The 23,270-nt window shown below is 46.5% G+C and overlaps 1 long non-coding RNA gene across 1 annotated transcript in view; it reads right to left on the bottom strand.

The window, feature by feature from the left end:
• The window catches only part of LOC309629390, a 28,395-nt gene extending 5,502 nt beyond the window's left edge, over positions 1-22,893 (bottom strand). The window contains exons 1-4 of the long non-coding RNA XR_014245042.1: positions 21,917-22,893; positions 17,306-17,406; positions 13,368-15,611; positions 23-2,547 (exon numbers count right to left, since the gene is read on the bottom strand). This is a non-coding gene — a long non-coding RNA (uncharacterized lncRNA). The remainder of the gene's footprint in view (positions 1-22; positions 2,548-13,367; positions 15,612-17,305; positions 17,407-21,916) is intronic.
• Between the last annotated feature and the right edge of the window lie 377 nt (positions 22,894-23,270).

Below are 23,270 nucleotides of genomic sequence, written 5' to 3'. Positions count from 1 at the left end.
CGCCACCAGGGAAGCCCTTCACCTATTTCTTGACTAACACAGTGATTCTTGAAGTCCAGCTCTTGGACTTTGGCTGCAGAGGCCCATAAACAGTAGCTCCTTCTTTTCTTCCACCTCTAAGCTCTGTGTCTCACCTACTTGGCTGGACTTCCTCCCCCACATTGCTAAGTCTGTCTGGGTCCTGAGCCTCCCAGATCCAACCCATCTGGTCACCCACAAATTTCCCTTGCTGACACCTAATGCAGGTTTTAGGCCCATGGGGGCTGCCAACTTGGTGATACTGAGATAAAGATATTCTCAGGTTTGAATAAAGCAGTGCTGAGCACTTTGTAGTTAAATAAGAAGGAAAAGAGAAGCACAAAAACTCATTTTAGCAGGAGGAGCTGTCCAAGGAGACAGCAGGCTGCTTCCTGGGGTGACGATTCCCCATCACCTGAGGAGTCTGCCAGAGGCAAGGCCACCTCCGCAACAACGAAGTGGGAGGGTCAAGCATGGGATGGAGACACGTCACCCCTGACAGCCTTTCAACCCAATCTTCTGGGACCACCTCTCCATTCTTCACCATTTTGAGTATCAATGATGTACTAAATCCCTGAAATTTCATCCCCTCTTTTCCCTGATGAGGCGTCCAACTTGAAAAATTCACTTTCATCTAACTACATCTTTACTAGTCCACAGACTATCGTAATAGTGCTGGTCCAAGATGAATGGTTTTCTTCTCTTTTATTAGTTTAACTCTCTTAAAATTCCACTTTTGATGCACTGCTCACCTGCTCTGGAAATTTCATCGTTTCCTATTAGCTCTAGGCTAAACCCCTATCATTCTAGCCTGGCACCCTAGATCTTGCACCATAAGGCTCCAACACTTCACCTTTGCAGCCTCACCTTGAACTATTCTTTATCCACCACTTTGTTCCCTAGTCTGATAAATGCAGAACCTCTGAATCACTCTTCATCTTTTGCATCTCCACATTTCTCTTTGCGTTATTCCGATACCGATCATAGTTGCGGGATCTATTTCCTTATTCCTTGGAGTATTTCCTTATTTGTTTGTGCTCCTATATCTTCATTGTCACGTGCCCAGTGCTCAGTCTGGCTCTCAGGCCACATTTATGGGCTGGAATTAACTTGAATTAGAAAACATTTTTCCATGCAGGAAGGCAGAAGGGCACATTGGTGAAGAGCACAGATTCTGCAATCAGTCTCCCTTGCTGTGAGTCCTAGCTTTGTCACTTACTGGTGGAGTGATCCATATCAAGTTACTTAAGCTCCCAGGGACTCTGTTTCCTCATCTGTAGAATGGGACAAATAACTCCTGCCTCATGTTATGAGGTTTAAATGAGTTGGTTTGTATGAAGTGCTAACTTCAATGCCTTGCACACAGCTATCCACTTAGGTGGTACCTATTCATTCTTTCAGATACCCTTTAATTCTCCCTCCTTCATGAATATTAATTCTATTTTCCATGTATAAAGCACTTCAGAGTTTACGAAGACCTCTCATATGTGTTTTCACATTTAATCATCACAGTAATATGGGAGGTAGGTGTCTCCATCCCCGGAGAGTTTTGGTGACACAGGTAAAAGCAGGGGGTGGGGGATTGTGACAGGAACTCAGAGATTCTGGTTCTCTGTCCTGAGTGTATTCAGCTTTAACATTTGGCTCCTGGTCTGGCCCAGAGGGCTGGCTGTGGCACTGTCCAGCTCGTTGCCAGATAACCCCACCCCTGCCCTAAGGGAAGGGTCCACCGAGACCCAGAGCCGGTGCTACTGTTCCTGCAGTGTCTGAGCACACAGACTGAATTTCTGGACCAGGCTTTGTCTTATTTCAGCGGCGAGGGGGGGATTTACTAGCTTCACGCACTCCCTGGAGGCCCTGCGGTTTCATTTCACCTCCGTTGCAGATTGTTCTGTGACCTTTGCTCCATCTCTGTATGCAAACCTTTCTCACTGCAAGACACCAGGTAATGCAACCACAGAACAGAACACCCAGGTTAGAAGGGATCTTGGAGATCATTAAGTCCACTTCCCCAAAACCATCTTACAAATGAGAACAGGGAGTTGTAGGAAGGGAGATTACTTGTCCAAAGACCCCACTAGTTTATGTGCTCCTTAAGGCAAGGTCATGTTTAGGCCCTGGAGAGATAAGTGCAAGACGCTTGCTTTCAGGAAACACATAGTCTAGTAAACTATGTTCTCCTCATTGTCTCCAATGTCTAACCCAGTACTAGCTAACATATGCAGTAGGTGCTCCATAATCTCTTCCTGAATAAATGAATAATGAATAAATGAATGTCACTGGTCAGTTCCTGGTTAAGCTGACCCTAGACCCGAGGCTCTAGATTTGCAAACTTGGGCTCCCCTCTGCTCATGCTTTCTGCCTTTCCCATTCAGATTCACGTCATAGGCTTGAGAAACAGCTCAGAAACATGGCCAAAAGGTGTTGCAAATAGTTCTGCCCATCATGTTTATTGATGACTCGCAGGTGGATTCCCAGGCATCTTGTAAAACAGTTTGCACTCCTTCTTTCTCCCGAAGCGATGGAAGCCTAGCAGAGAAGCAGAGATACAGCAGAAGATCAACATCCACAGACCCAGGACCTGCCCTGTGGGAGGTCGGTGCTACCTAAAATGTTCCTGTGTCTTTGCTGCACAAACGGAAACCAGCACATGATGCATAATGGTTCATGATGGATATCTTAACGTGTTTCAAATTTTTCCTGATTTCACTCATTTCATAGAATGTCCAAGCTGCAGGGTGCCTTAGAGATACCTGGGCTTAATAATCCCTTTATAGGACAGCTGGAAAAGAGTCAAGAGGGGGTCAAGGGGCAAGAGGGGGAAATTGAGTGGCTCATAGTCACACAGCATGTCAGCAGCTCAGACTAACCTGGAACCCAGGCTTCCTGGATTCCAGTTCAGCGATTCTTTCCATGTCCCATAGTGCTAGACTTGGCATTAAGCCAGCAGACTACCTGAGTGTAAACTTCTCAAGAGTGCAGGTTCTGTATGACTTACCCATCTCTCTTGCACTGCTAGCATAGTGTTTTGACTTCACAGAAACTCTTTCTTTGCTCAGCACTGTGAAGTTCTCAAAGAGTTTTCATGTTCATTATGAGCCCCATTTTACAGACTGGGGAGCCTCAGGTGGTCCAAAGGGCAAAGGGCTCATGGCCTCAGAAAAATGGTAGCAGGACTCGAATCTCAGTCTTCTGACAACTAGTCCATGCCCTTCCTCTACCCAGCATAAGCAATTCAATAACTCTTTGGTGACTAAGTGAATGAATGGTGATACGATGGATGAATGAATGAACAGTTGACAAACATAGGAATCAACCAATCACTCTTGGGATTTCCAAGATTTAAAAAAAATAACTCCAGACCCTCACTCTGCTTGGATCCATGGCAACTTACTTCAGCTCCCTCATCTTTGGTTTCCCTTCACTTGACACCTCATATGTGTGCTTAAGGGAAGAGGAAGAACTAACAGCACCTAACCTCCCTGATCTTTAAGGGGCCAATCATTCTACAAAAGCATGGAGACAGAAACTTAAACCTCCCCAATATCGCCATGTAGAGATTACCAGTAATTAATATCTTGGTGAACATCCATTCTCCTTTAGTCTTTTTGTCAAGCGTATATATAATTTGTTTAATGGATTCATGCTGAACAAACTGCCTAGTAATCCGCTTTTGTCATTTAATAATAAATCACAAATATCTGGTTGGGTCATAAGTGGGTCAAGTGGGAGAAGGAACGTAATACTTTGACAACATTTGATCTGTTGAGTAACACACAGATGTTCAGATCCCCAAAAACTGCCTTCCATCGACTGTGTCAAGGGCCCAATGAAGGCATTTTGCTGGGCTCTGCAGAGGCTTTCCTGCCTCTAATATGGCCATGGCTAAAACATTGTTAAGATATGAGTAATTAACATAGCTTGGAATAACAGCTTTCAATTTGCACGCACACCCACTATTATATGTCAATCAGTGCACTCAGGCAGAGAGAGAGACATCAGACATCTTGTATGGTCTTTGTAACAACCCCGGAGAAGAAGCATGGCTCACGTCATTATTTTAAAGATGAAGAAATTTAGGATCAAGGCGATTACATGTACCTGCCTGGGATTTTTGTTCTGCTTGGTTTTTTTTTAAATAATATCTTCAGAAATACAATAAGTCAACAACTATAAGCCAATGTTCAAAGGGGAGTTTCTTACATTTGAAGATTAGCAGAGGATTTTATCCATTTGTAGTGGAGTGGAGACTTGAACTCATTTTTGATCTTTCATTCCAGACTTTTCTTGACACCATGCTTCACTGCCTTCCTGCCTTAGGTTTGGAAGGGTTGGACGATTTTCGTCCATTTCATGGACTAGAGTATACATATATGAACGCGCCCCACCTCGACCAGCACGAGTGCTGACGGTGCATTCTGTGGCCTCTACGGATGGGCTGGCGGCCTGTCACGTCTGTAAACGAGGTTTCATTTGATTAATGTGGGCCACTGGGCAGGACAACCTCCCCTGCTCAGTGAGGCGAGGGCCACGGGGCACGGCTGGCTGGAGGGCCAGAGAGAGGTTGTGATTCATTTCTGCCCCAGGCACCCACCTGGTTGGCCTGGTGCAAGGCTGTGGGACCAGGGGAAAGTGAGAGGCTGCAGGCGTCCTGCCTGTGAGCTGGGCCTCGGGAGTAATAGCGAGAAGAGGGGTGAGAGTAGCAGCTGCTGAGGTTGATATTTATATAATGACTCTCTGTGCTCGAGGCAGGAAGTGAAACCGAGGTTCTGCTGAGACACTTTCCTTCCCCCCCACCGCTGCCCACGGGCGGCTCCAAAGGGGTGACATGGGGAGAGCCTCAGCGGCTTATGGCCAAGCGTGTGCAGAGACAGATGCACCAGGCTCGTCGCTGGGATGTCAAAGCCAAGGTTCTGCGGCCAGATCCCAGAGACCACCACCTCCCTGGTGTTCTCAGCTTCGGCCCCCTTTTTCTCTCCACCTAGCTCCCCTTTATGATGGGGAGAGGTCTGCTGTTCTCCTCAGCTTTGCAGGAATGCTGTGAGGGTGCATGAGATAATATCTCTAAACCCAGGGCCAACCAGGCCTCTCAGCGGAATTAGCATCAAGCTCTTTATTACATTTCTACGACCATTTCCAACACTGTCACCTGTGGTTTCTATGGACGGTTGTTCCCTGACTTTTCTACCTGCCTCAAGCAAACCTTCTGCCTCTCTCCTCTGCTTTCCTTTCAAGCATCAATATCTTTTCAGATTGCCTTAGGCGTCAGAGCAAATATTCCCATCGGTGCCCACCTTCCGTCTTGCTTAAGCCCAGGTTTCGGAATTCTATTCTTATCTCTCTTTAAAAAAGGGTATTTTAATATAGATGGTGGACCATCTAGAGAGGCTTTCCTATTCTGCTTCCCACCTTAGTATGGGGGATTGTTTGAATCATGGAGAGTTCACAGGTGAAAAGGGCCTTAAAAATTATCTAGTCCCCTGCTTCTCAACGAGTGAAGGACCAGCAGCAGCAGATGCATGGAGGACCCTGTTAGAACTACAGAATCAGAGGCACCTCTCCAGACTTACAGAGCCAGAGTCTGCATTTTAGAAAGATCTTGAGAGGATTCATATGCACGTTGCGCTTTGAGCACCACTGCCTTGGCCCAAGATGCTCGTCACCAGGAGGAGAAAATAAGGGCTCGAACACGGAGCTGGACCTGCGCGAGGTCACACAGCACGAGAATGTCGTCAGGACGGAACTCAGCGAACTGTCTAGTTTAAGTCCCTTTCCTCTGTACAAGGTCCTAATGAAGATACAGTTCCAATGCCGGCACTATGAAACAAGCCGGGCAATCTCTTTCCCCTTCTTATTTTTTCTCTAATTTTCATTTATGGGTATTTTTACAATTTACTTGACTAATAGAAGATCAATACAAATGATTTTCCATCATCTCCTTTGAACTCCTGTCTGGTCTAAGTTGCCATGCTAGTTGCTGAGTTCTACAGAGTCTGATGTGCTTATTTAAGGGATATCCACCTAGAGTTTATTTGAAGGGGAGCTTCTGAGTAGCTGGCCAGGAAAGAGAAATGTGTTATCAGATGTTTCAGCTACCTCAGCCTTGGCCCTCCATGACCTTGCCAGGAAGAACTATGAATGACAGCATATTTTAGAATCACAAAATGACAAAACTGGAAAAGACATTAGAGATCATCTCATCCAACCCTTTCAAGTCGCAGGTGGGGATGCTGAACTATAGAGAGAAATGACTTGCTCAGTTTTTTTTCCAGCAAGTTAGTAGCATATTGGGGGCAAGAGTTCAAATCTCTTGCCTCTCAAGTCAGGACTGCATGCTATGTACTTCTGCCCACCCCCTCACCAAATAAATGGAATGGACAAACTAAATAAATAAGTCATCTGGGCCAGAAAGCATCTACCCCAGAATTCTGGAGTAAGTCATGGGTAGAATTGCCATGCTAGTTGTCAAGAATGCACATCCAGTCATTATAAATGGCCACTGAACCAGAAGGAATGTCACACTGCCAGTGGGTTTCCCACCCATCTGTAGGGCCACCTGGGAAGTATAAGCTACTAAACCTCATTGCCGTGTCTGGAATTCATAAGAACAAGTGGGATCATGGAAATGTAAAAGCATAACCTATCAGGGGAAAAAAACAGAAGGACTTTAACAAACCAATGTTCTCGAAGAAACTAGGGCTAGGGTCTAAGTAGGGGACTATTGAAACTCAAGGCTTTCAATTTTCGTAGATTCAAGATATCTGTGACTGAATTTTTACATCAGAGAGCAGCTTGATTCCAGAATTTTTGTTATGATACTATGTCATCTTTCACAAGGATCATGGAAATATGATAATATTGTTGCAACCTCCCCAAATAGAGACTATTAACAAAGAAATCTCCAGACATCAAAAATCACCCAGAATTGGGTTTTAATTCATACTTTAAGAAGAGGACTTGGAAGAAAGAAAATAAAGTAGTGAAATCTCCACTTTTGCAAATGTCATGAGCATTTCTAGTCATCATGGTGCCTCATTTTCAGACTACCTTAATGGTTTCACCATTAATATTTCATCAGATGCTCAAGGTGCACCTGTGAGCTGAGCAGACCGAGCTCTATCATCTCCCATTTGAGATGAGGAAGCCACGCTTCAGGGAGCAGAATGTGTTTCCAAACCTTACATCACTTGAATCCCATTTGGACTCCAAATCCAGTGCACTTTTCATCACACAGTATTGCTTCTGGGCAAAGAAATACCACAGCAAACAACAGCTTCTAATATCTGCACACCTCTTCAGAAGTTACAAAGCATCTAGATAGCTCCGTGACACGGGGAGGAACACAACTGGCTGTTGAGAACCTGCTGTGTGTGACGAGGGGTTATATTAGATGCTCTACATAGTTGTCTCATTGAATTATGACCGTGACTCTTTGAGGTGGGTGTCATTTTTTCTTTCTGCATATTAGGAAACTGAGCAAGGTTAAGCAACTTGTCCATGGTCACAAAGCCATAAATTGGTGAAGCTCAGATTTGAAACCTGAGTCTATTTAGGTTCAAAGCCCTTCTAGGTCAAATATTTCTATTATCTCAATGTGACAGTTGAGGAAATGGACTTAGAAATATTAATAAACCAAAACTGTAAAGCTAATAAATCATAGAGAAAGAACTCAAACTGGAGTTCCCTGACTTTAAATCTCAAGGGCATAAAGATCTCAGGAGAATGGGGGGAGGGGAGGATGTAACAACCGAGCTTCAGTTTGGAAAAATAGAAAGCAGTGCTCTTAGGTAATTTATACACTAATCTCTCTTTATAAAATGATGGACACTAATGTATCACAACTCAGGAAATATATTTAAGTTTATTTCATTTCACTTCTATAAACAAGTACTGAGTATAGTTGCTGTACCAGGTACTGTGCAAGCTACTTGCATGGATCGTCTCTTTTTTGAGTCTCTTACCAATTTTTTGGAGTATTGTTTTCCCCATTTCCAAAGGAAAATTAGTGACATGTCGAAGGTCACATAGCTAATAAGTGGCAGGGCAGAAATGGAGATCAACTTGACAAATCTGAACTCCAGTAGCTTAAGCTGAGGCACTTGGGTTTCACCAGAAAGAGTATGGAAGCCAACAGAAAGACATTATCCTATGATCAAATGATAGCAGTGTGTGGGCTCAGGAAAAACATGGCAGTTATAGTCATGGACTTCAAGAAAAATTCAGTGGAGCTGGGGAGGTGGGGAAAGGACGGAGGACTATTCAAATCATCAATATGATGGAGCTTGTTGGTAAAACAGATAGACTTAACAAAATTAGATTTCCTCAATCAAAAAAGAGAAGGTTATACTCTGGTTTCTCTTTAGAACGCATAAATATTTTGCCTTTTACTAAAAAAGAGAAGGCTGAGAGGAGATACTACAATGCTTGATAGAATGGAACTGTGTACTTAATCAGCAAATCTCAGAAAAACAGAACTATCCCAACCTCCCCTTAGCCCAAAGTTTGCAAGAGTTAGATTGAAGTATACTTTACATAGTAGGTGGTAACCCAATGAGCGCAGAGGTAGTAACTAGCTAGAAATAGGTTTAAGAAGGGATTATTTAAATACCATAAAGGCTCATAAATTCCACATGGGTTTATTAAAGATGAGTGACAACTTGAAGTTGCCCTGGCCTGACTTACCACCTCATGGGCATCCACTTGTTTACATCCAATGGCAAAGAGCTCGCTTTCTCCCAAGGTAGGTGATTCCAGCTATTGAGAGCTCTGCACATCAAAAAGTGCTTTCTTAGGTTTAAACAAAACTTATCTCTATTTACTACATTCATCTTGGCCCCATCTCTGCCTTTGAGATGCCAGACAACAAATCTGAAAACTCTTCCTTTTCACGTTCCTTCAGGTGTTTAAATCCAGCTCTTACTCCTATTTGTTGAAGTCAATGTCATGAACAAAAATCATATTTAGGTAGCAATTGTTTGGTGGGGGGGACTTTAAAAATTCTAAAGGAAGAGTATAATGTCACATTTCCAGCTTTGAGAGGGCTAAAGAATAAGTATTAGACTGGAAATCAGGAGACCTAGATTCTAGTGATGTTCTGTAACTTTTTATATGAAGTCCATGTCACTTATCTGTCACTAGTTAGTAAATGGATCTTACAGGGCAGGGACCTCACATTTCTGGACCACAGGTTTTCTCTCTCCTTCTCTCTCACTCTCTTTCTCTCTCTCTCTCTCTCTCTCTCACACACACACACACACACACACATCCCTTGCTCCTTAGCCTTCAGAATCATCTTCCAAATGCCTTTTGGCTATCTTTATTTTCATATCCAGCAGGCAGTTTATACTCCATATGTTCCACACCAAATTCTCTCCCTCCAACCCTCACTCCGTTTTGTTTCCAGCTTTATTGAGATATAACTGACTTACAACACTGTGTAAGTTAGAGGTTGATTTGATACAGTATATATTACAAAATTATGACCACCATAGCATAAGCTAACATCTGTATCAAGTCCCATAATTACCATTTCTTTTTTGTACTGAGAACACAAGATCTACTCTCTTTGCAGCTTTCAAGTATATAACACAGTATTGTTAACTATAATCACTATGCTGTACATTGGATCCTCAGAACTTAGTCATTTTATGGCTAGAAGCTTGTACTGTTTGACCAACATCTCCCCTTTCTCCTACACCCCAGCCCCTGATAACCACCTTTCTAGTCTCTGTTTCTATGACTCTGGCTTTTTTAGAGTTCACATATAAGTGAGATCATATAGTATTTGTCTTTTTCTGTCTGACTTATTTCACTCAGCACAATGCCCTCAAGGTCCATCCATGTTGTTGCAAATGTTAGAAATTCTTTCTTTGTCTTGGCTGAAAAAATACTCCATTACACACACCACATCTTCTTTATCCATTCGTCCATTGATGAACACTTAGGATGCTTCCATGTCTTGGCGATTGTCAATAATGGACCACAGTTCTCTTAACTATAAGATAAAGAGGTTAAACATGATAATGTTTATTCTCCCTTCTGTCCATGATTCTCTGGCTTCAGCTTAGTCAGCCAGTGGTAGTTGTGAAACCCCAATCCACTCCTGAAACTCTCTTCAATATACCATCAACAGAAAGGAGTTTTATCAGTCCCTTAAGATGGACCAACACAACTGGATGGAAATTTCATTGACCATGATTACTGGCCACTAACTCTCTCACCCCCATTCCTTGTGAAAGCAGGTTCATCTAAGGTTAGAGCAGATTTCATCAGACTTTTGTTAGCTAAGCTGCTTATTAATAGCCAGAGAAAAGTTAAGTAGAAAGCAAGCAACAGACAGAAAAAAAGTTAAAAATTTAGTTTCAGACCTTGGAACTGATCCATGAGGCAAGGACTATTCAATGGTCATATTTAAGGCCAGTAACCCAGGGTCCCTACATGAATGGGTGTTACACAAGCAAAGGGGTTTTCTGTCTGTGAAACCCTATGAGAACGGTGAAACATAGGAGGGTCCCCAATCATTTGTGCTACGGAAGGTCACACGAGCCAAGGGACAGTACTCCAAAGACTTAGGTATCCAGAGACTTCTGAGGTTTCCCAGCTGGTTAATGGCACAACTAAAACTAAACTAGCTCTCCCAGCACCCAGTGTTGTGAGAGTTCTAATTTTACAATTTATTAAGCAACTACTACACGCCCAGAATAGTGCTAAGCTCTTTAAGACAGCTTATCACATCTCACCTCCATTATAAACTCTGAGGGAGCCGGAATTTCAGCTATCTTGTTCATGATTTTATCTCAGTCTCGTGAACATCACCTGGCACATAATAGGGGCTCAATAACTATCTGTTAAATAAATTTAAATAAACATTAATAATATAAATTATTAATATTAATGAATTATTAATATCCCCATTTTCAGATGAGGAAACTGAGGCTCAGAGAGAGAAACTGATGAAAATAAAAAAGGTTAGGAAACATCAGAGCTGGCGTTTGAACCCAGGTTTTCTGATGTCAAGGTTAATGCTCTTCTCAGTAGAACATAACTGCCTCTCAGCTTAATTACCTTAAAAACCTACAATAAAATTGGGGTTAATCTCTTCGAAACATAAAGTAAAATTTGTGGAACAAGCATGAATGTCTTAATGCTCATCTTTCTGCCACTCAAAACCTTCAGATATAATTGGTGACTGTAAGTTCTTTACCCATGAAAGCAACACTGACGAGATTCAAAAGGATTCTAATAAACACAAAGAAACAAACAAAAACACCTTGCAAATTTCATGGAAATTGTGAAAGTGTTTCTTACAGAAGCCATTGCCCCCTAATTTCTTATGGCCCTGGGAGCCTCGTAGCTTGGAAGGTGAGTGGGATAAAGACAGAAGCTGACAGGCAGAGAACAGCTGGTTATGCGGGAATGCCACTGTGTCTTGTGGGGTACCCAGGGGCTCTTCACCCCGGTTATTTTCCTTTTCTGTCCCTCTCCTCCGCGTCAGTCTTGCAAGGGGACAGGATGCAGCACTAACCCCCAGGAGATGTGGGTTCTCACCAAGGTCCTGACAGTCACTGACTGTGGGACAGACCATGGACAAGCCCATTGCCCCTATTAAGTTTCCCCAATAAAGGAGTTAACCAAAATGGCCCCAGGGCCCCTTTCCTCTCTGACAGTCTCCCATTACATTATCCCCTCTTTCCTGCCCCCCAGCTCCAAACAAGGTGTGCGCTGATAGCCCGGAGTAGCTCTGGGGACTCCCCACCACTGCCGCTGCTGGAGCATCTCTCCATGCAGCTGCACAACCACAGCTGGCTCGTCCTGCACTGCCGACCGCTCCGATTTCCCTATGCAGATGAGGCTGTGAATAAGCAAGGGCTGCCCAAAGGGAAAAGACACATTCTTCTCAGCCTTTCACTTTTCCTAAGCCAAGAGTGGCCAAGGTGAGGCTTCCTTTCCAACACCCTCCTCCCTGGAGGACTCAATCCTGCCTTCCACCCGCACAGGTAGGGCTAGGTTTGAAGAAGGAGGAATTACTTTCCATTTTTCACTAGAGTTTTCCATTTCATAGTTTCGTTGAGCCTTCCTGCACACCACACACACACACACACATACACACAGAGAGACACACACACAAAGCAGTGTGGGCTTTTTTAGTCATTCTAAGACATAAACACTGGTCAGTCAATACCCATTGTCCTTAGAAAAGACAGGCCACTGTTGCTGCCTATCTGGGCATGACAGTCTCCTGTGCCCTGACCCACTCACGTTTGCCCTCCTCGGATGACCTCATGCCTTTAACTCATACCTTGGTTACTTTCTCACAGACAATTTCTGGAGACTGGTGGAAAGCCAGCCCATTCTCAAAGCCTCTGCTTCCCAAGCATGGTGTCTATAACGTCTTCCCTCATCTTTATCTTCGTCTCCCCCTTCCCTTACTTAGAGTAACTTGTTGCCTCTTCCGCAGTGCCACGGCACATGTTTGATACATTCTTACAAACACATACATACACATACACATTTGACCATATGTTTTGTCATGATTACTTGGAACATGTCATCTTCTTCCTAGTAGACTGTGAACTCTTTGGGAACAAGAGTTGTGTCTTGCTCATGTTGCTACTCTTCACTGACTCAAGGTAAATACTAAATGTGGATGAATTCAATAACTTTTGATGCCCCTATAATGTGCCAGGCACTCTTCTTTCCTACGGCTTCTACCAGGGGGAGGACCTATGGGGCCATTCAAGGGTTAAATGGAAGCCTTATGATTCATCTGGCCCCACCCTAAGGCGCTTCTTCCAGCTTCTGTGGACTTCTCCTGTTACCAGGCATAAAACACTGTTGTCTCCCTCATACCTATCTTCTCGGTCCCCTGGGTTGCACTCTCGTGCCAAGCTCTTTTCTTTCTGATCCGCCTTTCTCTGAATGTATTTATTTGCATTTCCCTCCACACGTGCCTCAAAATGACTTTCTCAGTTTAATTTTGGGTTTATGGTTAACTTGATTTGTAGCTTAGATGGTAGAGCTCTTCTGTTTCTTGTCCCAGCAAGCACTGGTTCACTTATGTCTTTATTAATTCATCCAATAACTAAATAGCAGCCGAAACATGAGGGATACAAACTTGAAAATAATCTCTTTACTAACTGCAAGGTGATCCCAGTCTAGCAGGAGAGACAAGACACTCACAGAAATCATTATAATACCAGGTAGATGGCAATAAACGCTCTAAAAGAAGAGATGGAACCATCAGGTATTATACACACTCAAGCCATGTGGGAGAGGAGAAGGGCAGGACCAGGAAAGATATCATGGGGAGAAGGTGGCATTGAAGTGAATGAAGTAGGATTTGCACTCACAGGCAGAGCTGAGCAGCAGGAAAATAACACCAGCCACGTCCAGAGATGGAAAAGTACAGGACCAGGAAGAGTTCGTAGTTCAGCAGGGCTACATGCTCAGATGGAGCTCTGAGGACTACAGCTCAACAGGTAGGTTGGGATGCATGTGGGCGTGGAAAGGAGCAGGAGGAGACTGAAGCGGGGAGACCAGTCAAGAGGTGCTTGCAACCTCCTGGATGAGAAGTGAGAGGGTGGTGGCAGTGAAAATGGAAGAAAGGGATGGGTGTGAGAAATGTTTCCACAGAGCTGCCTACATGCCTCCAAATCCCCTTGACTAATTCTCCGCAGTAACTCATACACCCATTCACTGCAGGCGTCATACTACCTGCCCCACCCCCTCTTTGGAAGCTTATCTTTCCATCTCCCAGGTCCGTGACTTTCTGCCCAATTACTTGTCTTCAACCCATCAGAGCAGGTCAACCGCGCAACTCAGAAGTCTCACTGTCACACTTGGCCTGGGTCATTCCCCTGCCCTGTCTCTGTCCTCAGCACCCTTCACCTGCAGATGCAGAGGACAATAGCCCCCCATCTCTGTGCCCTCACAAGGAGGTTTGGTCAGGAGGTGAAACCTGGATGAGGACTTCAGCACAGGAGGAAGCAGCAGAGGGGGTGAAATGGAGCCTCATGGGGCTTCGTCTTGTGTACTCACCCGGGACTCCACTTCACCACATCCCTCTCTTACTGGGAGGCCAAGCAAGGACCAAGATGGCAGAGCCTGGGCAGGGGAGGGAGATTGGGAGGAACCAAAAGAGGCTCATTTGGGCCCAAGGAACCAACCCAGCAGTATAACCACCACCAGTCCTGGGAGTCCCTGGCAGAGAAAATCAGAACTGGGAATGCAAAGGCGCTGCTTTGCCTCTGCTGAGCAATGTGCCCTGGGAACCCTTTCTTCCTCTGAGCCTCAGTTTTGTTGTCTATAAAATAAGGATTATGAGATCCATCTTATCTGCCCCCCATTGAGGTGTTTGTAAAGCTAGAGTGAGTATGGAACCATTTTGAATACATAAAGCACTGTTTCACGGGCTTATTCTCATTCAGCTGAGACCCCACTCATCAGGATAGGTAGACAGGGTGAGAAGAAAGAAACAGAGATGCCTAGAGAGCAGAGGCTATGGAGACTCCTGTTTTCCATGTGGATCTAAGGTGATTGGCCCTGTGAAGCACCTAGTCCAGTCTCCTCATTTGACAGATGAGGAACTGAGGCCCAAAAAGGAGGAATGAACGGTCAATGGTCACAAAGTGAGTCAGAGGACAGACTCAGGTCCTGAGGATCCCAGGCCAGTCCTTCTTCAACCCCACTTCACTGGTTCTACAAACTGAAGCCAGAATGGAGACCGCTGGCCCAGAGGCTGGGCTTGCGTAATTCCTAAATCACTGGTGAATAGTTACATGATTGGAACGAAGAACTTAGTGTGGGCTGGATCAGACTCCATTTTTTAAATCATTGTGTTTAGAATCCTGGAAAACCAGTTCTGAAGATCCAGAGCATTTGTGACCTGAAATGAATGTCTCAGTTCCAAATTCAGTATTACCTGTCACCTTTCTCTCCTCTTCCTCAGGCATAATTGAGCTTCAGGATAGGAGAAGAAAGGAAGAGTCCTCCTAGAAGCTAGTGGTAGAGAAGTGCCAAGAGTATAGGAGGTGCCTATCCTCTCATAAACATCTTACATGTACCTCACTTTATTTCATCTTCCCAACGACACTAGGTGGTAAATAATCTCAGAATGTCCATTTTCAGGTAAAAACAAACCAACCAACCCTGGGACTCAGATAACTCAAGTATCTTGAGTCACAAGCTAGTGTCAGGTTTGTACCTAAGATGTCTCTAAGCCACAGGGAGATTTTTTTTTTTTAATAAATTTATTTATTTCTTTATTTTTGGCTGTGTTGTGTCTTCATTGCTGAGTGCAGGCTTTCCCTAGTTGCAGCAAGCGGGGGCTACTCTTCGTTGTAGTGCGTGGGCTTCTCATGGTGGTGGCTTCTCTTGTTGCGGAGCACAGGCTCTAGGCACGCAGGCTTCAGTAGTTGTGGTATGTGGGCTTAGTTGCTCCGTGGTCTGTGGGATCTTCCCGGACCAGGGCTCGAACCCGTGTCCCCTGCATTGGCAGGCGGATTCTCAACCACTGCGCCACCAGGGAAACCCCAGAGAGATGTTTTTCATTAGGGATCTGCAGCTTCTGCTCCAAATCTTCTTCACATGAGCTCCTGCAAAGCATCAGAACTGTTGAATGGCATGCTCGTTTCACCCATGAGAGTCTATAAAATACTCTGTCTCTGCTTCATCCACTAGCTTGTATATTTTTGTCTTCTGGTTCATTCATCATTACACAAGTGTTTTCTGAGGATGGCACTGAGTTGGGACCGAGGGGCCTGCAACACACCTGACTCCATGATTTTGAAAGCTGGCGAGGGTGGGGACGGGGGAGGCACTTTGTCAGATGGCTCCAATCAAGGGAGGACAGTCGTGCCACCGGAGAGAGGCACAGGTGTGTGTCTGGGGTGTCAAGGTGTGAGAGGAGAGAAAGGAACACGTCTGCACAACTCGAGGGCTCACGTGCTCAGGGAAGGCTAGCAGGGTGGGTGGTCTGGACTGAGGGTAAACGCAGGATGAGAAAGGGCTGGAGTTCAGGCCAGGAGGTCGGCGGCTGGTGTGTGAAGGACTCTGAGGCTGTGCTAAGGTGCTAGTTCCTTCCCTGAGTCAGCCCAGATGTAGGTGGGGCCCTTGGGTGGCTTGGTAGAGCCTCAGTTTCCCCTGCTGTGAACTGGAAGCCATGAATGTTGCCGGTAAGAGACCTGTGTGAGCTGGGGGTGGAGGCGGGTGGGGGGAGCGACGGCAGAACATGTTGAGCAGCTCCAGGGGAGGATGTGAAGGGAATGCAAATCGCAGATATTTATAACTGCAGCAAACTGAGACTGCGGGCCGCCAAGCACTCCCTCTGGAAATCCTGAAAACCTGCTGCCGTGGGGCTGGGCCCAGATCCCAGCTGGTGGCAGACTTCTCTCTTCTCAGCTCCTGCCAGGCTGTTCCTCGTACAACAAACACTCAGCTGCCCGAGTAATTCCACCTACAGAGGAGGCAGCTCCACACCCTTCTGCCCTCCCCTTTCAGAGAAACGAGCTGAGTCCTAAACTCCCAGCTCGTGGCAAGTTCCTTTTTGTGTCCTCAGTGCCTCGCCAGGCAGCCCTGTCGCGGCTAGACCCCCGGAGCCGAGAAGCAGCTTGGGAAATAATCCGATTCCCACAAGTCGCCTAACACAGCCCCTCACTGATGGAGCAGCCGCCACGGCAGGCTTGCACCAGGCATCTGAGGATCCAATGGAGAGGCTGGGGCTGGGGCGTGGGGACCGAGGGAGAGACAGGGAGCAGCGTCCTAACGTCAGCAGAGGTTCCTATCAAAGAAAGGGAACGATCACACTGGTTTCAACCTTTTCTTCTTTTTTTAAATACAAGTGAAACTTCTTTTTCAAATGTTATCTTTTATGGGACCCCACGTAGACAACCTGCCCGTGTGACCCCCTCAGGTTCTTCAGAGGGATGCTAGAATAGTGCTTCTCAAACTTTAACGTGCATATGAATCCATAGTGGATCTGGTTAAAAGTCAGATTCTGATCTAGAGGTCTGTGGTGGGACCTGAAATTCTGCATTTTTATTTTTTTTTTTAAATTCTGCACTTCTAACAAGCTCCTGGTCGATGTCGATGCTGGTGATGCATGGACCACACTTTAAATAGCAACAGTCTAGAGCTCTAAGGATTGTTGTTCCCAAACCACTGATCTTTAGGATAGAGAGGTGATGAACCTCAGCACTCCCCATCCCCGGAGAAATCAAACCAAGGCTCCTGGATTAACGTCTCCTTCTCTGGATGGAAGTCAGCCAAGGTTCTAGGATCACCTCCTTACCTCCCTCTGGCTGGAGGTGTTTGTCATCCCCACAAGGCAGGCTGGGAAAACCCCTAAGAGGCTTGGCCATGAGGAAGAGCTTTTATGATGCAGCCTTCACTCTAACAGGAAAGTACAAAAGGTTCAGGTTAATCCTATTCACAGACAGACAGAGCGACAGACAGAAAAACAGGGAGAAAGATCAAGCCAGTGTTCCCACCGGCTCTTGACAAGGACGGCCTGTGACAGCCACCTTCTCCCTGCCCTCTCCTCACCCCAGCCGATGAATGATGGAGGTCATTTCCCTCACTGTCTCCGTGCCTTGGGTTCATCCCCTTCAGGACTGAGATGCTCCCGCTGAGGTCAAGGGTATTTTTAGCTCATGTGGGCCCAGACTTGGCCAACCCTCCCTGGACATCAATCTTGGATTCTGCAAATGCCAGATCTCCTAATCCAGGAGGCATATGGGCAACAGGGAAATCTGAGTGCATTGGAAAATGCAGCACATGGCCTTTTGAGGATTTTGTCTACGTGTCGTGTCTGATAAAAACAACAACAGTAACACCGAATGCTCAGAAAAGGCTTCAGCATTCACAGAGTACTTCCACCGGCATCACCTCATTTGATCTGCCCAAGAGGCTTATGGGAAAAATAACGCAAAAATGATTCTTCCTTGTTTTTATTGGAAGGGCCAGGGGACTGGCAAGATGACAGAGCTAGTTAGTGGCAAGCTTGGGTCTTCAGCCCCCAGGTCCAAGCTCAGTGCCCTTTACCATACCCCCTGGCCACCTCAAACTTTTGTTTTTCTCTTTAGCTTGGTTTTGTTTTTCCATTAAACCCTGCAAGAAGCAATATCGGCAGACCTTCATGCTAAAAGCCTGGGATCATTGTGCCTTTAAGAAATGGAAGACTAGAGACATGAAGGAAAGAGGTAGCATATATCAGTCATGGTCCAAGGAGGAAGCAGAGGACACACTCAAAAGAGGGTGACCAAAGAGAGATTAATTAAAGGATAATTTATGAGGGTGTAGACAAGGTTAAGGAAAACCAGGAGATGATGATGCACCCTGAGGCTAACAATACCTGGGAGCCGTTACCAGTCCTCAGGCTGAAAGGGCAAAGGGAGAGGCAGTTGCCAGAACCTCGTGGGCTAGGCAGTTCTGGGGAGCTAGGAGAGGGCTATCCAGACGGCTCTGTGGCCTTTGACAGATGCACGCAGCCATTGCCAACCTACGGCCCACAGAGAAGGGGCTGGGGAAGAACCATCCTCCCTTCTCCCACCTTCTGCTCACCTAATCAGTGCTGAGCTGAATCCAACCAGAAGCCAGAGGGCAGAGGAAACTACTGACCTCCTGGAGAGGCCGAATGAGAAGGAAGGAGCATGGATGTGGAGGGTCAGAGAGAGAACAGCCAGCACACAGCTGCTGGCAGCTGCCATAGGCAAGAAATTGGTGGAGGGGGCACAGCACAGAGTCTGAGGGGCTGGGATTTGAGGAGGAAGCAGTAGCCCGATTCTCTCAGAGTAAAGTCACCCTAGAGCCCAGCTGCAGCTCTCTGGGAGCCAATCTGGCCCTAAGTCTCAGGGGAGCACAAGAAAAACCAGACCAAGAGCTCCCAAGAGATGCTACTAACCCCACAGGCAGGTTGGCCATCCTGACGGCTGGGTTTAAATCCCAGTGCCTTCGTCTTGCTTTGTGTAGCTCCAGACAATTCATTTAATCTCTCTGAGTCTCTGTGTCCTTGTCTGTGAAATGAGTGTAATAATAATAACCTCTGTGCTGCCTGTCTCAGCATGGGCCAGCACTTTACACGTTGGGGAGCCACGTAAGTAAGAAGGCCACATAAGGAAGCCATGTGAGAATGCAGTTTAAACAGCCAAACCGCCTAAACCTCACTTGCTCTCTGTAAAACAAGCCCCTAATACTAGATTTGAGGAAGGTTCAATCCAAGGGAGCCCTAGAATCATCTCATCAACCTTCTCTCATACGAAAAGAAGACACTGAGAAAGAAGCCCCACAGTGGCAGAGCTGGAACCACACAGGTCTCCTCTCACAGGCCCACGGTGCCCCTCCAACCTGCCCTTGCACCTGGCAGTCAAATGAGATAAAGGACAACAAAGTGTTTTGCCCATTGTACTGGTAGTTGTTATCACTGTGATTAATAACCATCTGCCCCCCACAACCCTCTCCGGGGCTGAAAAGTCCCATCAGTAACTATGTCTTCAAGGGCCTGGTGAAATGGGAATATTTTACCAGGGCAAAGCACATGAATACCCAAGTGCACATCAGCAGGTGTGTTCATTGCAGTAGCTAAGGATAAATGTCGCTTAGCAGAGGACAGGATCCTGAAGACACAGAACACAAGACAGGTAAGTTGTGATGGGCGGTAGGTGTCTGGGAAGAACGGGGCTTGATATGCTCCCTGTGCAGGAAGGAAAGCTGGGGTGGGGTCATAAGAGGCTGAGGGCTTAGTCCCAACCCCAACTGGCTAGAGAAGGAATTAGACAGAGGAGGCAAGCCCAGCCCAGAGAGGCTGAAGGGCTTGCCAAGGCCTCCCTGAGGGCTGGCAGACCTGGCCTTCACCCTCAAGGCCCTTCTTTAGCAGCCAGACCCTTTGGGGCAGACATTCCCATACATGAACTCCTCAGTGGAGAGTTTGTTCGTTACAAGGGGATCACATGTTACACTGCAGCTTTTCATCTGAAAGCCCAAATCTTAACTCTTCGTGAACATCTTCAGGTTTCAGACTGTCTGGACCAGCTCACACTCCGCTGAGCTAGTTCCATTCTGCTTCTCTCATACTTCCCATCACTTCAACTGCTCCTCGGCTCCGCCAGGCTCAGTGATTCTTCCTTACAGTCATTCAACAAATATTCACTGATACTACGGATCAAGCACGGTGCTTATCACTAGGACTGCAGTGATGGAGCCCTGCCCATACAGAGCTGACAGTCCAGGGGAGGTTGATGGAAACTGCCAAACTCCACGGGCACAAAGGCATGAGCAAAGACAGGCTCCTGGAAGGGCCATCTTCATCACAAGTATCCTAAATAGGTTTGTTTGTAACCCATCCAGAGACCCACCCCTCTCTATAAAGGCAAGGGCAGTAGAGCGTCATGTCTGAGAATGTGGGAGATATAGCTAGACACGCTAGGAACAATTCCCAGTCCACTGCTTAGTGTATGACCCTGGGTAAGTTCCTTCACCTCTCGGAGCCTCCTTTTCCTCCTCTGGGTTATAGCAATAATCATAGTGCATCCCTCACGGCACCGCTATAAGAATTAGAAAGGGTAATACATGTCAAGCTCTGAGAACTGTTCTCAGCGTGCCAACGACTCAAGAAATTGTCACTGTTATCATAGGTAAACTGAGGCCAAGGTGGGACTTGACTTGTCTAACACCTCTTGCCTAGCTAGGGGCCGATCCAGGGTTGGAACTTAGATGTCCAAACACCAGGTCAGTGTTCTTTCCACTCTACCTACTACCTTCCCACCGGGGAATCCACAATGTGAATTTAGCTATATCCCATTTGAATGTTTAAACAAACTGGGAAATTTGAGATTGTATTACCATACAGAGCCTTTCTCATTTGGGCCACTAGAAAGGTCATATTTCTTCCACTCAAGTAACCCCACTGCCAACAACCAATCACCTGCCGCGCTGTCCTTGCTAAGGAAACCGAAGCCTCTGGTCTACCTCCACCGCCAGCGCTCAGGACTAAGTGTTTCCTCCCAGCCTTATCTCACTGAATCACTGTACCCCTGCAGCCCAAATCTGTAGTTACTTCCGCATCTCGCTTCTTTGCTTAGATTGAGTGCTGTTTTCACAATCCCATTGGCTAGAGCTTTGCAAAGAGGTGCAGAATCTGCGAGTCCCTGATGTGAAGATCTGGGGCCCTGCAATGGGCCAGCAGATCCACTGAGTCACAGCCAGGCTGGTGGCCAGCCAACGCCAGAACTCAGTGAAATGCACACACACGGGGTATTTGTGTCACACCAAAGCATATTTCACAGCCCACTGAAAACTCACAGCCTGAGACCTAACCACTTACTGATTCCACTGAATCACAAAGTCTTAGAGCTTGGTGCAACTTTAGAAATGATTTGCTCTGATCTCCTTTTTTTGTAGGAGTGCTAGAGTCTTAGAGTGGAAATTAGAATAAAGACTAACAGAGCTCAGGGGTTCAGAGTTTGGACCCTGTAGGTGAACTGCCCAGGCTCAATCCTGATTCTACCAATTACTGTGAGACCTTGATCAAGTTATTTCATGCCTCTGTGCCTCAGTTTCCTCATCATTAAGAGAGGGTAAAGGTAGACACGTTACAGGACGTTATGCGAATTGAATAAGTTAATAACTTACAAAGTGCTTAGAATAGTGCCTGGCACGTAAGCACCATGTGTTTATAAAGCAAACTGGGAAGACAGGCGACTGTATGAGGGGCAATGAGTCACATACCCACTCTGGACACTCACAGATTGGATTAACTTGCCTCTAGGGGCCCCTTTCTCTTGCTGTCATGTTGACTGCGTTCCTTGTTGGGACAGTGAGGCCTGGAAATCCCACCCTGGGCTGCTCTGAGATGTCAAAACAGCTCTTTGGTAGGAAAAGCATGACCACGGGTGGCTACACTCACCTGGCCGAGGCAAAAAAAACTCTGCAGCTTTCACTCTTGCCTTCTCGGCCACAGTCGCTGCAGGAGGTTCCTCGGGAGCGTGGAGATGGAGTTTGCGCACCGGCTTCCATCCGATTTCGCGGTTCGCAGTCACGGACACTCTCCCTCCTCCACCTGCCCCCCCTCTGTCGCTCTCTGACCCCCCCTCCTCCTTGATCTCTTGAAGGCGGCTGAGGACTCACAGAACCCTCTCTTTGGCTCCACCCAGGTATTCTCCTTGGGACCCTGATTCCGTTAAAAGAGCTCTGTGATTCATTTGGTTCTGCTGCTTTGGGGTTTTGAGAGTGGGGAGAAGAGAGTGATGGAAAAGGTAAAAATCGGGCATGTACAGAGGGTTCTGATTCAGAGGATGCACCGCCCACTGAGGATGAGGAAAGGGTGCCAGCCACCTCGCTGGGGCCTCACGTGAGACTGGAGTGACAGGAAAGCCCCCCAGGCTCCTGTGGATCCTCAGCAGAGTGAGGCCGCCCTCACACGCTTCTCTGAGTGCTGTGCCGTTGATGCTGAGAGCAGGGGGATGGGTGGAGAGGGGTTCGGACTCAGGTCGCTCCTCTCCGCCCCCGCCCCCTCTCCTCCCGCCCCTGCCACCCTAAGTCCTCACCCCTGTATCCTTACACCCAGGTCTCTCAGCTCAGTCCCCTCATCTTCAGTCCTCCTGCCGTCCCCCTGCTCTCCCCGCTAAATGACCACTCCAAGTGCCAGCTTCTCATTAGGCCAAGTCCTGCTCACACACCCCCAGTCTCCCTGCAGCTGCCAGAACAAAGTCAAACTCCTCACTAGCCCTCAAGTCCCACTGACCTTAACACCCACAGCTCCCCATCAAATTATGCTGTACTTTCCCACTCCTAGCTGTCATTCTTTATTCTCCACTAGGAATACCTCACACTATACCTCCGTGGAAAGCATGGGCTCTAATCATTTACCCACAGGTTGGCCTTGGGAAACTTACTTAACCTCTCCGAGCCTCATGTTAAGAGGGAAGGGCTTTCGTGAAGAGGAACTCAGGTAAGACACAGGGCTTGGCTTAGCACAGCACCTAGAACATAGTAAGAGTCGAACAAAAGTTAGCTATAATCATAAACATAATCATAATGACGTTGATGATTGGTCTATCTTAAGCCATTTGTTCCACACAGCTTTCTATGATCTCCAATCGAGTACCAGTTCTCCTTCTTTTGAAGTGTCCCTGTACGATGGCTGTCCCCATGTTCTACATGGTTTTATAGTGATTTTCCAGTTATCCTGTCTCCCGCCTTGGAAGCAGAAACTGACCTACCTCTGAATCCTTTGTCTCATCTAAAAATGGATTCTAGCA

This window comes from Balaenoptera borealis, assembly GCF_965194805.1.
Source record: "Balaenoptera borealis genome assembly, chromosome: 5".
In the NCBI taxonomy this organism is placed as follows: domain Eukaryota; kingdom Metazoa; phylum Chordata; class Mammalia; order Artiodactyla; family Balaenopteridae; genus Balaenoptera; species Balaenoptera borealis.
The sequence above is the reverse complement of the archived record's forward strand: the minus strand, read 5'-3'. Positions and strand labels throughout refer to the sequence as shown.